Raw genomic sequence first — 12,585 nt, forward strand, 5'->3', positions numbered from 1 at the left:
TGAGACGCTAGTGGGAACAAGACATGGAAAACAACTATTTCATGAAGCCTTTTTTTTAATGATTGGTAGAGATGCAATTAAAGCTAAAATGTAATTATGATGCAAGTCATGAAGAGAAACTAATGTTGTAAAATTCCAGTTAATAAATATCACTTAATAAATCTGACCTTCATAAAGTGAATGTTAGAATACTCATAGAGATAAGATGAACAAAGAGATGCTTTGTAAATATGTAATAGAATTGCTTAATTCTTGCAAGAGATGCACAAAACAGACCATATAAGATGATGAGTGTTTTGCAGAAATTGACACACAGGAGACTATACAAGACATTATACAAAGTTCTATTGAGAGGAGACACTTTCCTCACATCAAGGAATGGATAAAGCAGTAAGACAAAAATACTTCAAAAGCCAACAGATAAATGTAACATTGGTAACACAAATATGTGAATCATTCTTACTTTTCTGAAAAGGAAAATAGGGCAGTTGCAGAATTATGTGAACACTGAAGAAACAAAACTCCACGGAAGTTCAAGTTTAATAACAAGGCAACAACTTTCAAATTTTGGTCAAGTTGCAGAACATCAGTTCTCAGAAAGCAATACCTAAATAAGGTGCATACATTTCAAAAGTTCTCCATACCTTCAGTAGTTCATCATGTATTATATATTTGAAGCAGGATGGCACAATGGGCATAGCAGTTAGGGCTAGCAATCGGGACCAGGATTCGAATCCTACGCTATCAGTAAAGGGTTTGTACATTCTTCCTGTGTCTGCGTGGGTTTTCTCCAGCGGCTCCGGTTTCTTCCCACCATTCTAAACATATTGGAGGTATAGGTTAACGGGGTGTGAATTGGGCAACCAAAGACCCATGGGCCGAAATGGCCTGTTAATATGCCATATGTCAACATTTAAAATAGGCAAATAAGAGTTCAATTATGTGGATCGATTTTTAGGGTAAAATTTAGGAGGTTGACTATTACATGCATTGTTCTTTTGACCATTGTTAAGTACCTGCATAGTTCGAGATGCTGGGAGTTCCAATGGGGGCCTAGGCAGCCAGAACTGGGTGGTAAGTCTGCATTCAAGGTATCAGGAGCTCATCTGGGCGGCCAAAAGTAAAGGTGTTGCCTTATACACATGATATATGGAAAATACCAGAGTCCAAAAATGGGGGGGGGGGGGGGGGATTCATCTTTTACATGGTATTGACTATTACACAAAGTACCTGACACTATATGTAGTTAAAATAAGAACTATAAAAATTCATTTCATAAGTCACGGCAAAAATCACACACCACAGTAAAATGAATGACATCAATGGAATATTTTATTTTCCCATCTGAGGCAATACTTTAGTTAGAATATCATCAAAGACCAAACAGAATTACTGGAGGGAACTTTATCAGGAAGAAATTAATGATTCTAAAACTATTTCTAAATCCCAAGATACCCATACTGTTTTGATCTCTTGTTGGGAAATGACCTTCCTTCATCATTACCCTGGAAATGAATATTAGAGTGTTCTTCTGGGAAACGAGCTATCCAGGAGTTCATTGGAAGCATAAGGTAAAACCTGTATTATTATTATTCACTTGCAGCTTTGTTGAACTTAGAAAAAACAAGGAAATTATAGTGGACACAATCCATGGAAGAAAAATAAAGTTTTGACTCATCGATCAATTCATATTCTATGCATCTCAAACTTGTTTTCCAGTACTACTAACTTTGTTCCACTTCAGTCTCACACATCAGTGCAAGCTTGCAACGTGTGTCTTCAATTAAAGTCTCTAGTTCAGCGGTAAGTCATCCCTATGCCATCGGTGCGCCGAGATTAGTAAGGGATTGCTTAAAGTGGTATGTGGATGGGAAGGGAAGGTTGAGAACCACTGCTCTAGACCCAATTGTTATTGAAGAGAAAAATTGTCATTGGCCCATTTCCTTTGGAGTTATGAAACCGTGCACATAATGAGTCAATTAGGTACAATTAAAACAGTGGTTTCGAAACTTTTTATTTCTACCCACATACCACCTTAAGCAATTCCTTACTGATCATTGAGCACCTATGGCATAAAGAATACTCCAAGTGCTCTGTGAATGGAAAGAAAAGGTTGAGAACCACTGCTCCAGTTTGTCCATTACAATTTTACCCGAACACAAGGGAAAGTGAGAAAAATGAATGCCGTCTAACTAAAGATAGATGCTGGAGGTTTTGTTTGTATGCAGTTGTAATTTATGTGAGTCTGGTACTGCATTGGTGGCATTATATATCATAGGGACTATTCATTATTCAGTTAATGATTTATTATATTTTGAACAAATTTTGCAATGCTTGCATTTGCAAAATTATCACAAATTATTTAATGTTAGCATCATTACCTCATTCCATTATAATCTGGTTCTGTCAGGGAACTTTAATACTAGAGAGATAAGGGGTGAGGTGGTATTGAAAATGAATATATTACTCCATCATTCCCAATTCCAAACAATCAGTTAAAATTATGATCTATTAGATACATTCAATAATGACCTTGATTACTGTGTTAATATCTCTGTAATGGATGACCACCGTATGCCGCACCAGCTGCTCTATGGTGAACTCGAGACCGGAAGGAGGCTTCAAGGACGTCTAAGCAAGCGCTATAAAGATGCTGTGAAGGAGATCCTACGCTACCGTGGCATCCAGCCAAGAGAACTAGAAGCTGCGGCTGCAGACAGAACCCACTGGCGAGCCCTGTGCTACGAGTCCCACACCCGTTTTGAAGACAGGCACTGCCAAAAACTGATGGAACACCGTGAACAGTGTCACAAAGCATCAGCTACAGTTATTACAACAGACTTTGAGGGCCTCCATTGTGCTAGACGCTGTGACTCCAGTCTGGGACTGCAAAGTTACCTTCGTGCCCACAGATGAACTGCACAATAATGTGTCTTCTTCGAATCAAAAGACTGCCAATAATAAATAAATAAATAGAAGTGTTGAAAGAAAACTTCTTGCATTGAGGGGAAACATTAGGTTTCTTAAGGAGCAAACATAAGAAGTAGTACTTTTTATGTCTGCCCTTCCTAATTTATCTGGACTAATTTATGAATGTTTTATTTTCCATAAACCTCATAGTATATCACATATTTCATGACACACAATGTAAAGACATAAAATGCTTTATCATTTTTAAAGTTGTTTGAAGCACTTTAAAATGTTTTCAAGTAATTGCATCCATGACACTATTATAAACGAAAGTGATGAACATTTTTTTTTGTGCCAATTGGCAATGGAAGCATGAAATCCAAGGTTTGCAAATTGAATTTTGTTTCATTGTACATTTTAGTAAAGTTACATAATTTTTGAAACTTTTTTTAAAAACAAGACCTTATGAAGTTCTCCAAATCTAGCAACACTCATGAAAATATCCTATGCAAATTTAAACATTTCATCACTTGCTGGAATTTTGACAATCCATAGAAAATACCCACTTTATGAAACAATGTATCATGGCTGTGCCAAAATGTTCTTACATTTGTGACATTTTAAACATTTACATTATTATTTCTGCCACATTTGTCAGACTCCTAACATTTTATTGACATGCTAATATAGCAAAGTAATGCTCATAGTTGGTTTTGTAGATCTTAAATTATTAGCGTCAGTGAGTTGCAAATTCCATTTCAAAATGCATTAAAACCACCTTTCGTGCTATCTCAGTGGAAAATGCATCAGAAAAGAGTCAACATTAACCTGTTCTATGTGTGACTGCTGTTTTAATATCAAATATCCACCATATAATGCTAGAAAGGTTGGTGGATACTGTATTAAATGTTAAATGCCCTTGGTATAACATTAGATGGAAAGCCCTCCCCTGGCACTCAGCTGTTGAACCTGTTGAAACAAACTATTAATTATTGCTTTATTATTTCATTTGTGTCCTTGGGCAAGGATGATAGCAGCAAGAATAATCTAACAGAACAAAAGCTATTGGTAGCTATTACTGAGAGAGTAATCAACAAAATCTTTCCACCATCCTGAAATGTCTCACAGTCAACCATGTCATACAAGTCTACCCGCACCTTTGAAATAAAGCAGACCTGTAAACAGTGTTTTGCATTTTAATTCGTAGTTAAAAATGATCCAATCTCTCTAAAATAAGCTTTTAATTTTTCATGTCCTTCTGGTCAAACAGGCAAAGGTAAACATCATTAAGCATTCATAGAGGATGCTGAATCCATGACCATCTATTCGAATGTACCCAATAAAGACGAGTCAGAAACTGGAAACAAAACTAACCCACTCCATCATCCTCCTGAATTGAATTTACTGTCAATCAATATTTGATCTGATATACATGCAATACAAAAAGTGTGGTTGGATGAAGCTGTTAACCTATTGTGACCAAATTACCATCCTGAATGAATAGAAAACTGAGGCATGACAGGAAAACATGAGGAGCAACAAATGTCCTCTTCATTTCAAACCAAGTAAGAACTGAGATATAGCAACAAGACATCTCTGTTCAACTTGAGACTGTTGTGTCTTGCTTCCACTTTATTCTTTCCTTTATCCCTCCACCTCATTTTCCTCCCTGCAAGAGAACAGAAATCTCAGTGACGCTTCCGTAATTCCCCACAACTCAAGGTTGACAACTTTCAACATTGGTCAGGATATGGTTAAATCCATTTAATTGAGAAGAACGTTAGGAAAATATGAAGCAAAGACCAGTACTTAGATGGAAAAAGAGATTTAAGTTAATGGGCAAGAGTGTAGAGAAACACAGAAGCTGCAGATGCTGGAACCTTGCGCCAACAAATGCAATGCTGGAGGAACTCAGTGATTAGAGAAGCTCATTCAGTGATTTGGGTCAGAGTCCTACTTCAAGACTAAAGTAGGAAGAAGTGATGTCAAGGGTGAAAGAAACTGAGGAGTGTCTAAGAGGTGATGATGTGTGGATACAGTGGAGGGAGAGACCACTGGGAAGGTGGAAAGATATGAACAAGAGTAGGTGAATAAGCAGAGGCAGGGATTACACAACTCCCACACAGACATGTCAGTCCTTTGCCATAGTGAGGCCAAACGTAAACTTAATGAACACATATTATATTCCTCCTGGACAATCTTAACTCCAACAACATGAACAATGAAACAGAATTTTAGGTAACACTCATTATTCCATTTCTTTACATTTTCATGTCCTTTCTCATCTCTTTAATTCCACCCTCCTCCCAGTGTGCTCGATCTCTCTCTTTCTTTTTCCACTTCTCCCATTTTCTGTTCAATATGGTTTTAGCTCCTCCACAGATTCTTTCTCTCATGATGTGATATCACCCCTTCCTACTTGAATTTCCATAGAAGACACTGACAAATCTGAAAAATTAGGGGTTTTTTGCATAAGCTGCATAATCGCCTGCTTATGTTTTAAAAAAAAAGACGGATTTACTATTTATACTGAAGATTTTAAAGGTGGATAGGGTAATACTTTTATGTAGCCCAGAGCAGCGCACTAACTGCCCAGGACAAAAGGGGGCGGGATGTGTAGCACAGCAACAGCCGCCCTGTGAAAGCCCCACCCTGTTGCCTGACAGCTCTGCCGCCCCTCAGACTGATAGCTACCTCACCCCATTCCCTGAGCCCCAGTGCCCCACTGCCTGACAGTCCCACTGGCTGGCAGCCCCCCCCCACCACACTGCTTGTCAGCTCCGTCAGGAGTGGGTGGTGTGAGAGAGCAGGCAGCATGAGGGAGTGGGTGGCATGAGGGAGTAGAGCGGAGTGAGCAAGAGCAGCCTGACAGCTCCACTGGCTGCTCTGTGACAGCACAGAGGGGCAACAGTGGTGTCAGAATGACGACAATCATCTTACCTTCCTGTTTGGAGCTGCTTTCAGCTGCAATTCTTTTACACAGGAGGTAGAGTGGCTTCTCTCCACCTCCGACACTACCATCCTTGTCGGAGGGAATTTGGAATGCGTTGGACCCGCCAATCCACCTTTGGACCTTTTATGCAGGTAAGCAGAGCGTTTTAAAGCAGATGAAACCTGTCTTTACAAATCGCTAATTTTCGCTATAAAAGGGCCCACTGAATGTCCATTTCTATCCTTTGATGCTATGTGACCTGTTAATTTTATCTGGCACCTCTTGCTTCATGTGAGAGTAGCTTTACCTTTCTTTCTCTTCCTTGTAATAAACAGATGATGTGAAACAAATTTTAATTGGAATTTTTAGGGATTGTTAGACATTTAAACATCCTTCATAAATTATGTTTCTGACATGTTGATGAACATGTTGATAATCTGATGAACATCGAAAAAGAATTTTAGGTAATACGCACCTCAGATTTTTTTTCTTTACGTATTCTTGTCCTTTCTTATCTCTTTAACTCCACCCTCCTCCCAGAGGCCTCTCTCTCTCTCTCACTCTCTCTCTCTCTACCTGTTTCTTCACTTCTCCCATCTTCTGTTTAATAAGCTTTTAGCTCCTCCATAGCTTCTTTTCCCCATGATATACTTAATATCACCCCTTCATATTTGAATTTCCATGGTGGATCCTGACCAACCAGAAACAAATGGGGATTTTTACGCACAAAACATGAATAAGTCTTTAAATAAACTTTTCAATATAAACTCCAGTGCCATAATCACTTTTGAAATATAAACAAAAGTGTTTTGTAAACAAAGAGTAATGACTGCAGATCATAGGCGCTTGGTTCAATGCAGAAATTAGGGTTTGCAATTTAGCATAACAGTGAGATAGCCATACATAACACAATGAGCTATGTTAATTGGCCTATACCAAATCAACAATGAGATATCTTCAGAAAAGTTATTTTGCTTCATTATGATCAAAGAAAGTTTAACACAAGATTAATGTTGTCATTTAGTGCACCAAGCATGGTCATGGGCATATTTGCTCTGTCTATCATTCATTGAGATTTTTGTGTACCCATCAATTCAGCCTTCACAGAACTAATTTTTGATGTCCTCAGAAAAATTTAGACCATCCATTTGTTTTACTTTCTCCCAGTAGAAGTGCCTTGTCAGTTGCAGTGTGTTCCCATTTGTAAAAATGAATTTCAATAGACCATTTTTCACACTCAAAATGTGGAAGTAATCAATAGCTCCTTTTATATTGCACCACCTGGGTAACCCTCTTTTGACCCAGGAGGGATTACTGGGACAAAGACGCACCTTTTAAATTACAGGACGATCGACTCACTAAATTACCATCACGACAATTTAAGGGGGATCCCGCCCCACAACGATGTGTCACACACTCACCGCAAGTACTGCTGGATGTTCAGAAGCTAGTTGCCTGGTGAGCACTAACGTCACCTGAATAAGCTGGTCAGCTATTTTTCTGTTCAAATCACTGGAAGGTAGGTCAGGGATCTGGTTGGATTTCAATGGGGTTGACCAAGTCGGACCCTTTCTAACTGCCACGGTAGCTATCAATTTCAGTCTCCCCCTCCATGAAATCTAATCATCCAGCCTTCAGTTTCATGGTTGTTGTTTAGAAGGTACTTTAATAGCAGAGGTTCAAGCTTTAGATAAGAACAAGTGTAAGAAATCATCTCTGCCCTCTTATTTTGTTTTGAGGATGGATAATATTAAAAATTAGCAGCAAAGTGGAAAAAGGTTCACAAGCTAATTATGGGTGCACAAGACAGCATCAATGTTTTTGTCCATGTAACTTCCTTGTTCCTCAACCCTTCCGACTATTCATCCCCTTGGTCCCTACCCAAACCCACACTCCTCCCTCACCTTTATTCAGGGCCACAAACACTCCTTCCAAATGAAGCAATGCTTCAGTTGTGAATCTACTTATACTGGAGCTCCCATTGAGGATCCCTCTACATCAAAGAGAATGGATGCAGACTGGGAGATCATTTTGTTGAGTACCTTCGCTCTGTCCACTGCAATAGCAAGGACCTCCCAGTAGTCATTTCTACATGGTCTCATGTACTGCTAAATCAAGGCCATTCGCAAATTGGAGAAACAACAGCTATGTAGTCCGGGCACTCTCCAAGCAGATGGCATTAACATTGACTTCTCTAGTTTTTGTTTGGCTCCTCACCTGGCTCACTCCCTTTCCCTTATCCTTCTTTCTCCTTTCCTCCAGTTCCCCACTCCATTCCCCTCTCCATTCAGAGAGCTATATCCTCTCCCTATCACTTCACAGCATTCTTCTCTTCTGTCCTTCCACCCACATCCCTATGACCTCTTGTGGGCTTGTGCTTCTCCACCTGCTTGCCCTTAAGAAAGGGCTCAACATACCAAAAAATCCAGAGATCTTTCTTCTAAGTAATATAAGAAGTAAAGAATTAGGCCTCAAATTGGATGAAGCACAAAAAAAATTTATTATGATAGCCTTAACTGTAGCAAAAAATGTCAACCTGGAAATCAGAAGAGAGCCTGAGAGTACATCAATGGTACATAGAAATGAATAAATATATTCCATTGGAAAAAAAAACATAGAATTTAAAAATTAAAGTCACATTATTTGAACAAATTTGGGAACTGTACATGGAACACAACAGAGAGGGCCTACCGCGGACCTCCACCCCCTAAAATGATAGAATGAGAAGACGACAAAATGAACTGACCCAGTGTGTAAAAGTAGATGACACAGTTTTCTTGTTTATTTTCATTGTGTGATGACATTGTTTAATGGATTTATTGTATTGTATATGTTGAATGTGTAGTGGGTAGGGAGGGGGGGTGGGAAGGAGGGAGGGAAGGGAGGGGGGAGAAAATGACACTGTGTATATTCAAGAGGAAAATGTTTGTGTTTATTTTGGTTAATATGGTTCATAGTGTGAAAAATAAAAAAAATAAAAATGAAAGAAAGGGCTCAGGCCTTAAATTTATCTTTGTCATAAAAAAAACTGCGTGACCAGTACTTCTGTGTTTTAAACTACAATCACAGCGTCTGTAGACTTTCAGTATAACTGGGTTCAATTATGCCATTATTGCTGCTCATTACAGAACATATTTCATGACTTAGGGACAGATTGTCTTGAAGTTATATAACACTGATTCATTCCTCGAATTCAAAAGAAACCCTACAATCTTCTTGATATTGATTTTAGACCCATTTTACTGCAAAGAAAAATTGCATTGCTGCCCATGCCTGCTGTGGAGAACATCTGCAGCATAGGTGATGGAAGCAGACTTAAATGTTTATTTCAATCATTTTAAGAAATGCTTCCAAACTTTATACCTCACTATAAACAAGAAATCAACAGCATGAGTCGCACTCTTCTTAATTTCAATGGGATTATTGTCATGTTTCCCTAACTAATTCACTATTTTTTCATCAGAACGAGATCATATTCATGACTGCAAAACCATTCAAGATCCCATCTGTCCTCACCATTATTTGTGTCATTTTCAAAGTCCTCATCATGTAATTCTTTAATATCCCTTCAAAATCATTGCTATCAGCCAATTATCAGAACCAAGGTTCTTTACACAGCATTTCAAAACTGTGGATCTTCTATGTTGCTGTATATTTTTCTCCAGTATTGTGAGTGAATCCTGAAGTTAATGTTACTAAGAAACAATATAACATTGCTTCCTTGCATTTAATTGTCCTGGAAATACAACCATTTTATTCTGGTCTTGTTAGAACCTTTTGACAGCGGTAATTTGATATTCAATTACTCATGCTTAAAATCTTAAAGGGTTTCTCATAAGAATGCAGGGCACCCAGTCCTATGCATTGAATATGTGTTTTGCATTGACTAGTATCCTGTATATCTAAATGTATTTTTCCCTCACATAAAACTCTCACCATTACCATGGGATATGATTCAGGCCCCACTTCCCAACAAATTTACATCCAGGTATCTCTGAAGGGCACAGGATATTATTCATCTGGTTGAACAACAACTCAAACTTATTTCAAGTTTAGGTATTAGGTAAGCTGTGAACATGGGTGGATCATCATTGCTGGTAAATTCTAGGCCTATGCCCATATGTCTAGATTGTTTTGATTGAATAGTGCAAGATTCTATCCCAGTGAAAATGATCTCCAAAGATTAGCTGCATCATAATACAGAAATCTTTCATGAAGAATACCATATTGCAATGGGTTATGAGCCTACAAGTAATTTTGCCAATCAAGTGGGATGTTTCTAGCCAAACCATTCAGAAGTGTCATAAATAATAATTGAGTTTAGAAAGTCATAGTCACCCCTGTCAAGAGCAAATAAGCTTTAAGCATGCGGTTTCCTGCAGCTCTTAATTGGCTATGTCAGAGTTATGTAAAAACACAAGGATTGATTACATGATCAGAATATTTATCAAGACTAGCACAGGAAGAATAGCATAGGACTGCATTGTATCCTGAAATATTCAGTTTGCCTTAGACAGCACATGCCACACCTTTGATGTAAATTAGTGAGTGATGTTCTTGTATGTCATTCCTTGAAAACTTTTTTCAATTAATAACTAAAAGCTATGATGATAAATATTTGTTTTAGTTCCTTCAAGCACACTCAAATTGTGTAAATCATTTATTAGGAGGAAAATTGTGTGCCTCAAACAAAGTTGAAGATTTTGTGTCTTATTAATACCACAATCTTTTAAAGCTAGTCTTAATTCTTTCAGAAAATAATCCTCTGCACATGCCAATATTTAGTACCTGGGTTCAATTTTTTTTTAATCGTTAACAAAGACCTTTTAGCTATAACACAGCAATTTGACATTAATTGGTTTGGTGATTATAAATTTACATGAGGTAGATGGCTGATATAAAGAAGCAAATAAAATCTGATATTAATATAGGAAGTTAATTTATGATAAATCTCCTTGGAATGGAGACAAGTGAACAGAGTAAAACACAAAATTCTTTAACGATATGTTTAAGGAAGGGTTGAATTAATAGATTAAAGTTTATGCTCTTGCAGTGAGCAACATTTCTTGAACTTATTTACATGTATCAGCATAGTTGAGCTAATTGCCTCACCTTTTTAGGTTATGAAGCTAATATTAAACAATATTTTTTTTAAAAGAGAGGTCTATTACTTCTCAATGTTTTCTTGATGAAATATCTTGGCATAAAATATTCCAAGGAACAACGGATGTAAGCTATCAATCAAAATTTGACATACTTTCCTTAAAACAATAAATAAAGTTCGGTTGAAGTTAAATTTTAAGCAATGCTTTAGCAACTCTTCCAAAACGCTCAGAACAGCTGACCAATGAAGCAAAAGTATTTAGACTCATGGGGTCATATTTCATACAACCACCCCCCTCCCTCCCCCCCCCACCCCAATTTTCAAGATTGATGCAACAGGTACCTTAAATCATTTGAGATATGAAAGAAAGGGTTGCATTTCTGAAGTGACTCCCACATCCTCAAGACATCACAAAGCTTTTGAATGGAGTGAAACATGAAAGTCTGCAGATGTTGTGATTGTAGTCCAAACACAAGAATGTTGGAGGAACACATCTGGTCTTGCACCATCCATAAGAGGTAAGGATATATTACTGAAATTTCAGGCCTGAGCCTTTCCTCAAGGTATACCTGACATTAATGAAACAAAAGCCTGACATTGGATATGAGTCAGGACAGAGTAGAACGTCTAGGCTATAGCACCATTTGCGGACCAGTTTAGGCTCTAGGAAAAGTGGAATGTCGTAGGAAGATGGAATTTGATGCCTTTAATTATCAGTCATTCAAATATTTCTTGATGGTTGAGGTTAATGTCATTCAGTGAAAGTCATTTGTTCCAGTTAAATTTGCTCTTGATTGCTGCCTGTGTTGGTGGTGGAGTTAGATACAATCAATACATTTTGGAGACATTTAGCCAGGTAATTAAATGGGCAAAACATAGAAAGATACAATCTAATGTAAGGAAATTGGATTAGTATAGATGGGTAATAGGGTAGAAAGGTATGCTGGATGGCCTACTTTTGAGCTGTATAACATTTTGACTCTATATTGTCCCCCCAGCATAAGATTAAAAATATATACTCTAATGCAATTCAGAGAGAACACCAAACATTTGGTCACATTCAGAGTTGATTTGATGTTCCATCTCACAAGTAGCTTATAAAAGTTAAAAGAAAGGGGAAATGCTTTATTATACAATAGTAACTGCTGAAAACCTGGAATTAAAGCAGAAAGTATAAGAAAGGCAACACATTCATGAGGCTCAACAATGTGCGGAGTGAAGAAGACAAGTGGGAAGTGCTCTACCCTCAAGTCGGCCATTGGATTTTCCAAGCAATAAGACACTTTCCTACTTATTCTGAAGCGATGGAGTTCCTGCAGAAGCAGTACTGGGGCTCGGCAAATGTTACATATGCATGACTCCTCCTGGGCAGCCGAAACAAGCCCTGGGTGAGTCAATTAACTAGTATATGAGGGCACTGTCGCAGCTGCGATTAGCCTGCAAATGCTGAGAAGTATCTGCAGCTGCCCACCTCGAAGGCCTAATATAGGACATGTACGTAGCTGGGTTCAGCTCTGACTACATCATACAGGGACTCCAGAAAAAGGGCATTCGGAGCTTGCAGGAAGTAATGGACTTGGGTAAATCACTGGAGAGAGCACAATGAAGCGCTGAAGCATTCTCTTCAGGCAATGCGGCT

The 12,585-nt window shown here is 38.2% G+C and overlaps 1 long non-coding RNA gene across 1 annotated transcript in view; it reads right to left on the reverse strand.

Moving 5' to 3' along the window:
• Positions 1–4,323: 4,323 nt before the first annotated feature.
• The window catches only part of LOC138756112 (uncharacterized), a 130,157-nt gene continuing 121,895 nt past the window's right edge, over positions 4,324–12,585 (reverse strand). The window contains exon 3 of the long non-coding RNA XR_011352759.1: positions 4,324–4,579. This is a non-coding gene — a long non-coding RNA (uncharacterized lncRNA). The remainder of the gene's footprint in view (positions 4,580–12,585) is intronic.

This window comes from Narcine bancroftii, chromosome 3 (assembly GCF_036971445.1).
Source record: "Narcine bancroftii isolate sNarBan1 chromosome 3, sNarBan1.hap1, whole genome shotgun sequence".
Taxonomy (NCBI): Eukaryota; Metazoa; Chordata; class Chondrichthyes; order Torpediniformes; family Narcinidae; genus Narcine; species Narcine bancroftii.